This window comes from Hemitrygon akajei, chromosome 4, assembly GCF_048418815.1.
Source record: "Hemitrygon akajei chromosome 4, sHemAka1.3, whole genome shotgun sequence".
Classification (NCBI taxonomy): domain Eukaryota; kingdom Metazoa; phylum Chordata; class Chondrichthyes; order Myliobatiformes; family Dasyatidae; genus Hemitrygon; species Hemitrygon akajei.
In genome coordinates this window covers 189783202-189795899 of record NC_133127.1, presented here as the reverse complement: position 1 = coordinate 189795899, position 12698 = coordinate 189783202, and the positions used below count along the sequence as shown (strand labels likewise).

The following is a 12698-nucleotide window of genomic DNA, read 5'->3' as shown; positions in this document are numbered from 1 at the left end:
AAGGATGCGAAGTTCAAAGTTCAAAGTAAATTTATTATCAAAATACTTAAATGGCACTATATATAATAGTGAGATTCGTTTTCTTGTTGGCTCAATCAATCTATAATAGAATCATTAAGGAACGTCCAACAAGGGCATTCAACCAAAGTGCAGAAGACAACAAAATATTCAAATAAAAAAAGAAAAAATAAATAAATAAGTAATAAAAATCAAGAACATAAGGTGAAGAGTCCTTGAGAGTGAGTCCATAGATTGAATCACGTTATCTACTTTGGTTTATGGGCCTGGTCATTGAGGAGAGTAATTGTCCCTGAACCTGGTGATGTGAGTCCTGAGGCTCCTACCCCTTCTTCCTGATGTCAGCAGCGAGAAGAGAGCATGTCCTGGTTGGTGAGGGTCTCTGATGATAGATACTGCTTTCCTGCAAAAACGCTTCATGTAATTGTGCTTAATGATGGGGAGGGCTTTACCCATGATGGACTGGGCACCTCCCTCTGACTGACTTCATGCTCACTGTGTCCAAACCCAGCCCACACTGAAAGGGCTTTCTGATCTGTAGCGGGCTCCAATGTGCAGCACCATAGCATAATCGTTAGCACAGCGGTTTATAGTAGAGGTGACCTGGGTTCAATTCCTGACGCCGCCTGTAAGGAGTTTGTACGTTCTCCCATGTCTGCATGAGTTGCCTTCACAGTCCAAAGACACACTGGTTAGTAGCTTAATTGGTCATTGTAAATTACCCCGTGATTAGGCAAGAATTAATTTGGGGGTTTGCTGGGCAGCGCTGTATCTCAATAAATATAAGTAAGTAATCCACGAGTCTGATGTGCCAGGGAGGACTTTATAGAAACATTTATCCAAAATACAGATTAAAGAGAGGAAGCAAGGTCTGTGTGAACTCTACAGTAAGTCGGAGAGAACAGAGAGCTCGATAAAAGATTCAGGTAGATAGTGGAAAGATAAGAGTAGAGAGAGATAGGGATGGCATAGAACATAATGCAGATATTGCTCATAAATCTACAGAGTCACAGATACTAGCATGGCAGATAATAGACCGAGAGCAGTGGAGTGATAGATATAAGGAGAGAGGCTGATAATGAAATAAGAGTGGAGGTAATCAGCATGGATGAAGAGAGATACAACATAAGGATAGAAACTGATAATGATGGAGGTTGATAATACAGATTAACACAAGAGATTCTGCAGATGCTGGAAATCCACAGCAACACACACAAGATGCTGGAGGAACTCAGTAGGTCAGGCAGCATCCATGGAAATGACTAAACGGTCAACATTTTGGACTGAGTCCTGGCGAAGGGTCTTGGCCCCAGACATTTATTCTTTTCCAGAGACACTGAGCTCCTCTAGCATTTTGTGTAGATTAACAGATGCTCAGCGGCCAGTTTATTAGGTACACCTGTGCACTTGCTCGTTAACACAAATATCAAATCAGCCAGTCATGTGGCAACAACTCAATGCATAAACACACGCAGACGTGGTCAAGAGGTTCAGTCGTTGTTCAGATCAAACATCAGAATGGGAAAGAGATCTGATCTACATAACTTTGACTGTGGAATGATTGTTGGTGCCAGATGGGGTGGTTTGAGTATCTCAGAAACTTGCTGATCTCCCGGGGTTTTCACATACAACAGTCTCTAGAGTTTACAGAGAATGGTGTGTAAAACGCAAAAAAGAAAAATCCAGTGACGGCAGTTCTTTGGGCAAAAATGCCTTGTTAATGAGAGAGGTCAGAGATGAATGGGTAGACTGGTTCAGGAAAGGCGACAGTAACTCAAGTAACAACAGAGGTGGAGCGTGTGTAGAAGAGCATCCCTGAACTCACAACATATTGGACCTTGAAGTGGATGAGCTACAGCAGCAGAAATCCAGGAACAGACATTTAAAGGTCTTTTTATTTGGTGCAGGAGGTACCTAATAAAGTGGCCACTGAGTGTAGATGCTGATGGGAATATCTGGAGGGGAGGGCATGATAGGGGAACTGGGTAGATGCTGATAGACTGATGGAAAGCAGATAACTAGATGGACGGACGTTGACAGGTAGGCACGGTCTGGGGATGAGAGCCAGGTTTCTGGTCTCCGCTCCCTCGCTTACAGTCAGCGGCATCGGGAACAATCTGTTGGAAGGAACGATAACATCTATTGGCTGGCGTTTTGTAAAATTCTCCCTGCTGCTGTCCAATGGCTGAAAGCGTTGTGGAGGTGAGGGGGGTGGGTGGAAGAGGAGGTGGGGGGGGGAGTGGGGGTGTTGGAGGAGGAGGGAGGGAGAGAAATCTCCTCCCGGCTCGCAGGCTCCGTTCCTTTGATATCCTTGTGTTCCACTTAATCTTTCTCTCCCTGCCTCTCGCTCACTGCTCTGGGCCAGAAAGCTAACTAGACACCGTCTCTCTCTCTCTCTCCCTCTCTCTCACACACACACACACCGGCAGATACTCTCCCCCCCCCCACAACCCCTTGTGCAGTTGTCCATCCCCCCCACCCCCCGCAGCGTCCATGTCAACCTCGCGTACTGTATCTTGCTCCTCTCTCTCTCTCTCTCTCCCTCTCTCTCCCCCTGTCACAGTGTGGCCAGTGACAGATTACACGTTTCATTTTGGATGTGGAGCGGAGAGAGTGAGTGAGAGTGAGTGAGTGAGAAAGAGAGAGAGAGCGAGAGAGAGAGAGAGAGAGAGAGACCCAAGTGAGAAACAGTTCTCAGAGAGAGAGAGAGAGAGAGAGAGAGAGAGAGAGAGAGAGAGAGAGAGAGAGAGAGACGCAAGCGAGAAACAGATCTCGGACATCGAGAGAAAAAAAACGACAGAGAGAGAGAGAGAGAGAGAGAGAGAGAGAGAGAGAGAGAGAGAGAGAGAGAGAGAGAGAGAGAGAGAGAGAGAGAGAGAGAGAGAGAGAGAGAGATACATTCGGAGAAAGGGGATGAAGATATTTTCCTAACGCTTCAACTCGGCGCCGCTGCGAGTGTGCTGTTAATCTGCTCTCATCTTCCTGCTCTGAATTATTTTTGGAAGACTTGGGGGAGAAGAGAGTTGTGGAAAATAAACGACAAGCCAGCGTGCAAACGAGGATCCGGGGCAAGTACGGAATCAGAGGACCGATGCCATCAGTCCCTCCGCTCCAAGGAAGGTAGGTCCTCTCGCCAAATATTGTGTCTCTGGGACCGGACAACCTCCTTTGGACCCGGCGGACTGAAGATGGGAGATGTACTAGTTTTCCCGAAGACTTTTTTTTCTTAAAATTGGAAATGATATCTTAAAAACTGTCAAATTTCTGTCTGAATTTGTAATTAATGAAAAGTACTAAATTAGCCGGCTGGGGAGACTTACAGTAGAGCGACGGGGACAGTGTGTGTGTGTGTGTGGACGTGTGAGCGTGTTTTTCAGTGCGCTTATGCATGGTGTGTGTGTGTCTGTTGGAGTATAATTGTGAGTGGTTCCGTGTGTGTGTATATATACAAGTAAACATGATAGAAAAGCAGACGATGTTAAAACAAATAAGGAATGAGAAAGAAAAATTAGAGATAATTGTTGTCTGGAACGTGGCTGGGGAAGGAGTGACTATGTTGCTTTCAATATACTTTGTCCGTTTGCTTGCTAAATTATATTATGAAATCGATTTATATACTGCAATCTAAGATCTGTACTCCGTTTGTAACTAGGTGTTTGTGAAAAATTAAAATATGTAGCAATAGGTTTTCCCCAGCCTTCAGTCTGCTAGAGTTGGACTGATTCCCCATCCTATCCCTCGGTTACAGAGTCCGCCTGAAGACAGTGTCGGTGAAACAGCCAGGCTTATATCATATTAATGACAATGTGTTTGGAATAGGAATGTAGCGCGCCTCTGGTGCAGAAGCATCGCCTTCTCACTCCATGTCTCTCTGCGGTTCTTTCTCTCTCTCTCTCTCTCACCTTCCCTTTCCCTCTCTTTCTGCCTCTCGCTCCGCTCTGTCACTCTCTCCATTTCTCCCCTCTCTATCTCTCTTTCTTGCGTCTGTTACACTCACTCCCTCCCCGTCCCCTCTCTCTCCCCCTCCGTCCGTCTCTCTCACTCTCCTCCCCTCTCTTTCTCTATCCTCCTTTCCCCTCTCCCTCCTCTCTCCCTCCCACTCCCTCCTCTCGCTTCCCCTTTACCTCCTTTCTCTCCCCTCCTCTCCCTCGCTCTCCCCTCTTCTTTCTCTCTCTCCCCCGTTTGCTCTCTCTTTTTATTTTCCTGCCTCTGCCTCGTTCTTTGCGACTTTCTCTCCCTCTCTTTCTCACCCTCTCCGAGTATACCACCCTCTCGATCTTCCACCGTCTCTTTATAATATATGCCCCTCTCTCCGAGTGAGTTCCTAATTCCCCTCCGCTTGTCTTTCTCCCTACTGCCTCACGAAAACATGTCTTAGTCTCTCTCTCCCCACTCCTGTTCTGACTTGTGTACCTCTTTTTCGCTCTCTCTCTCTCCGCTTTTTCCCCGTCTGTGTCTCTTTCTCTCTGACTCGTCACCTCAACCGCTCGCGTTCTGACTTCTCTCTCTCTCTCTCTCTCTCTCTCTCTCTCTCTCTCTCTCTCTCTCTCTCTCTCTCCCTCTCTCCCTCTCTCTCTCTCTCTCTCTCTCTTTCTGGCTGCGTCTCTCTATCTCCCCCCCCCTCTCTGCCCCCCCCCCCCCCTCTCTCTCCTCGTTCCAATCTGCCTGGTTTGCCCTGTACCACTGCGGCACTCCAACCTCCACATGAAAGCAGTTTTGGTGGCGTGAAACCCGCTGAAAATAAAAAGCCGCGCCGAGCGTGGAGAGCGGTGACCTGCTTTTCCTGCACACAAATAAAATGTTCCTTTCGGTCTTAGCGAAAATGACGATAAAACTGTTCAAACTTCCTCCTGCCGAGATGTCTCACGGACGGGCAGGAGATTCAGGATATCAATAAAGGGTGAAAGCATCCCATTAAGTGGACCCACAGCCCTCGCAGGGACCCGCAGGGGAATGGTAGGGGGCGTCGATTGAGGAGGGGAGAGTGGCTGAGAGGGAAGAGACGAGCAAAGCAAGACAGCATTTTGGAAACCCGTCTCCGAACCGAAGCAGCAGCGTCGGCGCCCGGTGCTTCCCCACCATACTGCGGGCAAGTTTAACCGGCGGTTGTGACCTCTCTGCGTGCAGGAACCAGCCTTTCGGTACTTGGGCTGTAGCTGGGATCTTCATCCATACATACAAGTTAGTCAGTCAGTCATGAATGTGTACGTACTGTGTATGTGTGTGAAAGAGAGAGAGAGAGAGAGAGATACACGTATATATCGCTGTCAATAATGTATCCTTTTCAGTATGCGTGGAGATATATATATAGTGCATATAACGTATACGTGTGTCTTCTTATTCACCGCCTTTGAATTTGTAAGTTTGCCTATACTCATTATATATCCACTATTAAATGTCCCCCTATTAAGATAAATTTGGATAGGCACATGGATGGGTCGGTTATAGGGGGCTACGATACGGCTGCAGGTGAATGGGGACTAGGCAGGTTCATTGCCCGGCCCGAGTAGAATGGTCGAAGGACTTACTTCTGCGTTATAATGTTCTAAGACTCACTCTCTCTCTCTCCACAAGGCATCGGGTATATTTTAAGCGGAGGCTGATAGACTTTTGATTAGTCAGGGCGTCAAAGGTTATGGGGTGAAGGCAGGTGAGAGGGATAATAAATCAGCGTTGATGGGATGGTGGAACAGACTCGATGGGCAGAATGGCCTAATAGTGCTCTGTGTCTTATGTCTTATGCTCGCTCTCTCTCTATACATATATTATATAGTGAATAAATGAAATATGTATTATATGTGTTTATGTGGACGCGTGATGTATGCTTCCAGTTTGAATTTATATATACAGCTTTCCTATCCATTCACCATCTATTCGCCGTATGTCAGAGGCACTGTTGAAATTTACGTCTTGTTCGCAGTGCGTGCAATATTGAATGTTTGAATTTATTTATTCATAACTTTTATACATCTGCGTTATATATTCACTGTGTGTGATCGCTATGCTTGGATTTATTTGTATATGTGGTTTTGATGCATCTCTGTTTTGTATTCTTGGTATCATTAGAATGGAGATAATTGCAGCTCTTACAAATTTCCAGCTCTAGAACATAAGAACGTAACATATAGGTTAGGCGTAAGGTAAAGGAAGTGAGGGCAATAAGCGGTACAAAGTTCATCACGAAATTAAAGGCTTTCCTGTCTTTAACAGTTAATACCCAAGATTTTTTTTTGCCTCAGAATGTGACAGATGCATTTGTCAGAACGGGTTTTGTGTTTTCCAAAACCTGATGTTGCGCGGGAGCTCCGCGAGGTGGCAGCACCTTCACTGTGATGCCGCGATCTCTCGGAATGGCTTCGTTTTATTTTACGGGCTTTTTTTGGGGGATGCGATGTTTAAGTTAGTGGGACCAGGATTCATTGGCGAACGTGCTAGTGGTGTTTAATAGGGGTAACGATTAAACAAATATCCGTCCAAATGTTGCATCAGGAACAAATGCAACATATGTTGTGTAACGGATATGAAATGCTGGTGGAACTCAGCAGGTGAGGCAGCATCTATGGAGAGGGCCGAGAACCTTCATCAAGACTGGGCCGGTTGCTTGTCTGACCAGCTGAGTTCTTCCAACATTTTGCAGAATCTCTTGTGCTTATAACATATTTTGTCCTGTGTTACTAATTATGATTTTTAGCTCTCTGTGATCACGCTGCATTTAGGGAATGAATAACACAATTTATTATTGTACTTTAAATGCAAAATGGATTACGCTGGTTCGGAAGTCAGATCTCTGACACGTTACATGGCATGAAATCGTTGCCCAGTTAACACAACAAGCTTTGATATTATGGGAAGTATTATAACAGGAGAGTTTGAGGTGAGGTTTACTAGTTAAAGCATTCTTCCAAATGGAATTCCGTAAAAGCATTTCAGCATCTCAGAAGCAAACTACATTAACATTGGTTGTGAGATTTAGATGAAGCTTTTTAAAAAGAGATTAACAAAAGAATACTGGAACTTCTTATGGCAAGGGTTAAGAAATCTCTTCCCATAAAAGGAATTTTATACACACACACCTCAGAATCAGATTCAGGTTTAATATCATTAGCATATGTCATGAAATTTGTTAACTTTGGAACAGTACAATGCAATACATACTAATAGAGAGAAAAAGAAAACTGTGAATTACAGTAAGTATATATGTATATATTTTAAATAGTTAAATAATGTGGTGCGAACATATAAGAGAAAGTAGTAGTGAGGTTCATGAATGTCCATTCAGAAATCGGATGGCAGAGGGGAGGAAGCTGTTCCTGAATCGTTGAGCGTGTGGCTTCAGGATCCTGTGCCTCTTCCCCGATGGTAACAATGTGAAGAGGGTATGCCCTGGGTGATGGAGTTACTTCATGGACACCACCTTTCCGAGGCACTGCTCCTCGACAATGTCTTGGATACTATGGAGGCTAGTGGCCACGATGGAACTGACTAATTTTACAGCTCTCTGTAGCTTCCTTCCCCATACCAGATGGTCTCACGCCAGACACACACACACTCGTGCCTACATACACACTTAAAGATACGTACAAATGTACATACGAACTGATACATACACTCAAACACATACAAGCATCCACACGAAGATTAAACATACTCATATACTTAAACACAGGTACACACATAAACACACATACATACACACAAACATACTTACAGATATGCACACATATACACACATAGACACCATCAGTACTTACAGACACAAAACATACATCTGCTTAAACACACACAAGGATAAAAGCATAGTTAAGCACACAAATAAACACACACAAACGAGTCACAGTCAGAGTGAAGCAGGTCGTGAACATTCATATCTGTGAGAGTCTTCTTCATCTTCCTGAGAAAGATTCCCTTTCTCAAGTTCTGAAGGCCAGAATGGGGAATAGAAGAAGAGAGGGAGGGAATTTGTTTAACGGAAGGAGAAATCGATGCTCTTATTGAGTTGGAGGCTGCCTGGACAGAGTATAAGGTGTCGCTCTTCCACCGGGAGGGTCAACTCATCTTCCCGCTGAAGTGGTCATGGACTGACTGGGAATGGGAATGGGAATTAAAATGTTTGCCCACCGGGAAGTCCCATTTGTTGCAGATGGTGCAGAGGGGCTTGAAGAAACGATCCCCCAATTTACCATGAGTCTCACCAATGTAGAGGAGGCTGCATCGGGAGCATCAGGTACTGTAGACGACCTCAGCAGATACGCAGGTGAAGTGTTGCCTCACCTGGAAGGACTGCCTGGGGCTCTGAATGGAGGTGAGGGAGGAGGTGTAGCACTTTGGCCGCTGACAGGGTTAAGTGCCTGGAGGGAGATTAGTAAGGGAGGGACAAATAGACAAGGGAATCACGGATGGAGTGACCCCTGCAGGGAGCAGAGAGAGGAGGGAGATAAAGATATGCTTGGTGGTGGGATCCCTTTGCAGGTGGCGAAAGTTGCGATGGGGTGAGCGCGGAGGAGGAGATGTGGGCGAGGGCAGCACCTACGGTGGAGGAAGGAAAACCTTGTTCTTTGAAGAAAGAGGACATCTCTGATGTCCGGGAAAGGAAATATATAACAATGCTTTACCCTGTGAACTTCACTATGGTTACAATGTCTGTCCAATCAGATTAGCAACAGAGTAGCCTCTTCCCAGCACCCTTCTAAATGGCCTTCCTCCCTCTCCCCCTTCGCAAGCACATCGAAACATTGCTGCCATAATCCTAATTCACGACAAATCCTGTCCATTATTTCCTCAGTGTTTGTAACTTGCCCAGGAGTAATGGCGTTGATTTTGACATTGCATTGTCCAGAAGAGAGCAGCTTCAGAGAAAAGCAATGGGCCGAGAAGGTGTTCACGATGCCTCAGTGGCTGGCTCGGGCTAAAGAGATGGAGGACACATCATGTGTCTGTGCATCTGTGTGTGAGAGAATTATTTAATGAGTTAGTTTCCATTTTATTATTTATTGAGATACAGTGTGGAGGAGGCCTTTCTGGCCCTTTGAGCCGTGCTACCCAGCGATCCCCCAATTTAATCCTAGTCTAATCACAGGGACTATTTACAATGACCAACCACCCTACCAACCGGTACATTTTTGGATTGTGCAAGGAAACCCGCACAGTCACGGGGAGAGTGTACAGACTCCTCACAGGTAGCAGCGGGGAATTAAGGAGTAAGATTGAGAGTTTTAAACTTTGCCGACTTAGGTAACAGGCTCCAGTGATGGAACACAGAAACTGGAGGATAGAACACAGAACAGTACGGTACAGAGACAGGACCTGCAGCCCGCAAAGCGTCTGCTATACCCTGTCACGTGGATTTGAGAATTCTGTAGGTTATAAATTCACACAGTGTTAAATGCCCAACTTGTTCATATCCTGTACAAAAGCTGGATGAACTCAGCAGGTCGGGCAGCATCCGTTGAAATGAGCAGTCAATCGGTCTCGGCCTGAAATGTTGACTGCTCGTTTCAACGGATGCTGCCTGACCTGCTGAGTTCATGCAGCTTTTGTACATGTTGATTTGATCACAGCATCTGCAGTGTCCTTTGTGTTTATTGTTCATATCCTGACCTACCTACCTGTCTGAGCTAATCTCATTTGCCCGTGTTTGGAGCATATCCCTCTAAAAGGGAGCCTTTTCTGGCTGGCCGCTAGTGGTGTTCCACAGGGGTCTGTGCAGAGACTGCTTCTTTTCCCTTTATCTGTCAGTGATTTGGATGAAGGAATTGATGGCTTTGTGGCTGAAATTGTGGACAATACAAAGATAGGTGGAGGGCAGGTAGTGTTGAGGAAGCAGAAGGACTTAGACATATTAGGAGAATGGGCGGATCGGATAGAGTGTCGGGAAGTGTACGGTCATGCACTTTGGTAGAAGAAATAAAAGCATAGACTATTTTTGAAATGGAGAGAAAATTCAAAAGTTTGAGGGGTAAAAGGACTTGGGAGTCCTTGTGCAGGATTCCCTAAAGGTCAATTTGCTGGTTGAGTCTGTGGAGAGGAAGACAAATATGATGTTAGTATTCATTTCCAGAGGACTGGAATATAAAAGCAAGGATGTAATGTTAAGACTTTATAAAGCTCTGGTGAGGCCTCACTTGGAGTATTGTGAGCAGTTTTGGGCCCCTTATCTTAGAAAGGATGTGCTGACATTGGAGAGGTTTCAAAGGAAGTTCACAGAATTGATTCTGTGATTGAAAGGTTTATCAGATGAGGAGCTTTTGATGGCTGTGGGCCTGTACTCACTGAAATTCAGAAGAATGGGGGGGGGGGGGGAATCTCGTTGAAACCTATTGGAAATTGAAAGGCCGCAGAATAGAAGGACGTCAATTTGAAACGGAGATGAGCAGAAATTTCCTTCCAGCCAGAGAGTGGTGAATCTATAGAATTTGCTGCCACAAGTGGCCGTGGAAGCTAAATCATTGGGTATATTTAAGGCAGAGGTTGATAGATTCTTGATTAGTCAGGACGGGAAGGGATATGGGGAGAAGTGAAATGCATGTTGAAATGGTGGAGCAGACTCGATAGGCCGAAGAGCCTAATTCTGCTCCTACATCTTATGGTCCCATGGTCTAAAACGTTCCTATCCATGATCTTGTCTAAATGTCTCCTAAACATCGTTATTGTAGCTGCCTCTACCACTTCCGCTGGCAGCTCCTTTCAGCCTCCTGGTGAAGACATTGCCCTTCTGGTCTTTCTGCTTTCAGCTTGAACTTACGCCCTCTCACTTTATATTGCCCATCACCGGGGTCACCTTATCTGGAGATTAGCTTTATTCGTCACATGCTATTGTTCTGGAACCTGGCAGTGTGGGGCTTCAGGCTTCTGTACCTCCTGCCAGATGGATTCAGGATTGACTGGGATCTCAAGATTGGGAAAAAGAAGTGTATCTGATGAAAGAAACAGACAACTTTATACTTAAAGATATCTTTAAGGTATATTTAAAGATTAAAGATCTTTAAAAAAAATTAGCTTTGTTTATCACGTACATTGGAACATGCATTGACGTGCGTTGTTTAAGTCAAATCAAATCAGCGAGGGTTAAGCTGGGCAGCCCACAGTTGCCACCACGTTTCCGACGGCAACATAGAATACCCACAACTCACTAATCCTAACCGTACGTCTTAGCAATGTGGGAGGATACCAGAGAATGTGGAGAAACCCACGTGGTCACGTGGGAGAATGTCTAAACTCCTTCCAGACGGGGGTGGGAATTGAACCCCAAACGTACAGTTGGCCCTGTAATAGTGTTACGCCATGCCCCCCCTCACTTCATGCACCTGCATAGAGTCACCGTCAACCTCCTCTGCTCCTTTACAGAAGGTTGTTGAGTGGGTGAGGTCAAGCCCGTGCAAAGGCCTCTGACTCAGCATTTCGTTATCAATTCCCGCCTCTCCCCTCTTCCTCTCTGCAGAGAAAACCATATTTCAGTGTGTGGACGTTGATGAGCCAGTACTCAGTGTACTACCTGTCTCTTTGTCTTGGAATTGATTTATTATTGTCACACGTATCGAGATACAGTGGAAAACCTGTCTTGCACACTGTTCATACAGATCAGATCATTACACAGTGCACTGAGGTGGAACGGCGTAAAACAACAACAAAGCATGCAGAATAAAGTGTATCAGTTACAGAGAAAGTACAAGCTCATTACCATGTAGATTGCGAGGTCAAGGTTCCATTTTATCATACGAGAGATCTGCTCAAGAGTCTGATAACAGTGGGTTAGAAGCTGTGCTTGAGCCTGGTGTTATCCTGAGTTAGAACATACAACATAGAACATTATAGCACAGTATAGGCCCAAGATACTGTGCTGAACTTTTAAACTTTTAATGAATTTCCATTGGTCTGAGATGGGAGAAACTGCCTGACCTGCTGAGTATGCACATAGAACATAGAACACAGAAGATTACAGCACAATACAGACCCTTTGGCCTATGAAGCTGTGCTGATCTATTAACCTACTCTAAGATCAACCTTATGCTTTCTTCCTACATAGCCTTCCAGTTTTCTATCACCCATGTGCCTCTCTAAGAGTGTCTTAAATGTCCCTAATGTATCTGTCTCTCCCACCACCCCTGGCAGGGCATTCCATGTACACAAAGCTTTGTACGTGAAATAAAAACTTACTTCTGACATCTTTTTCTATACTTTCCTCCAATCACCTTAAAATTATGCCCCCACCTTGAGAAAAAATTCTCTGGCTTTCTACTCTATCTATGCATCATCTTGCACACCTCTATCAAGTCATAGGGTCATAGGGAAGTGAAGCACAGAAAGCGGCCCTTCGGCCCATCTAGTCTATGCCAAAATCATTTGTGTCAAATCAAATCAGCAAGGCTTGTGCTGGGCAGCCCACAAGTTTGTCCACCTTCCGGCACCAACGTAACATGTCCACAACTTACTATCCCAAACCATTTGTCTTTGGACTGTGGGAGGAAACCCACATGGTCACGGCGGTAAGGTGCAAACTCCTCACAAAGTAGCAGTGGGAATCAAAGACCCATCTCACTGCTGGTGATGTAAAGCAATTGTACTACCTGCTATTCCGCTGTACCGTCCCAAGTCACTGGGTGTATTTAATACAGAGATTGATAGGTAAGGGGTTGAAGTGTTATGGGGAAAGTGGGTTTGAAAATAAAATAAAATCAGACATG

The 12698-nt window shown here is 45.2% G+C and overlaps 1 protein-coding gene across 4 annotated transcripts in view; it reads left to right on the top strand.

Annotated features, from left to right (window-relative positions):
* The first annotated feature begins 2036 nt into the window (after nucleotides 1–2036).
* The window catches only part of nlgn4xa (neuroligin 4 X-linked a), a 343262-nt gene continuing 332600 nt past the window's right edge, over nucleotides 2037–12698 (top strand). For 2 of the 4 annotated variants that reach the window (XM_073044238.1, XM_073044235.1), the window contains exon 1: nucleotides 2750–3142. The gene's annotated coding sequence lies outside the window, so the exon portion shown is untranslated. Of the gene's footprint in view, nucleotides 2059–2749; nucleotides 3143–4790; nucleotides 5200–12698 lie in introns of those variants that run through there. The other 2 variants (XM_073044237.1, XM_073044236.1) reach the window with 2 other exon arrangements.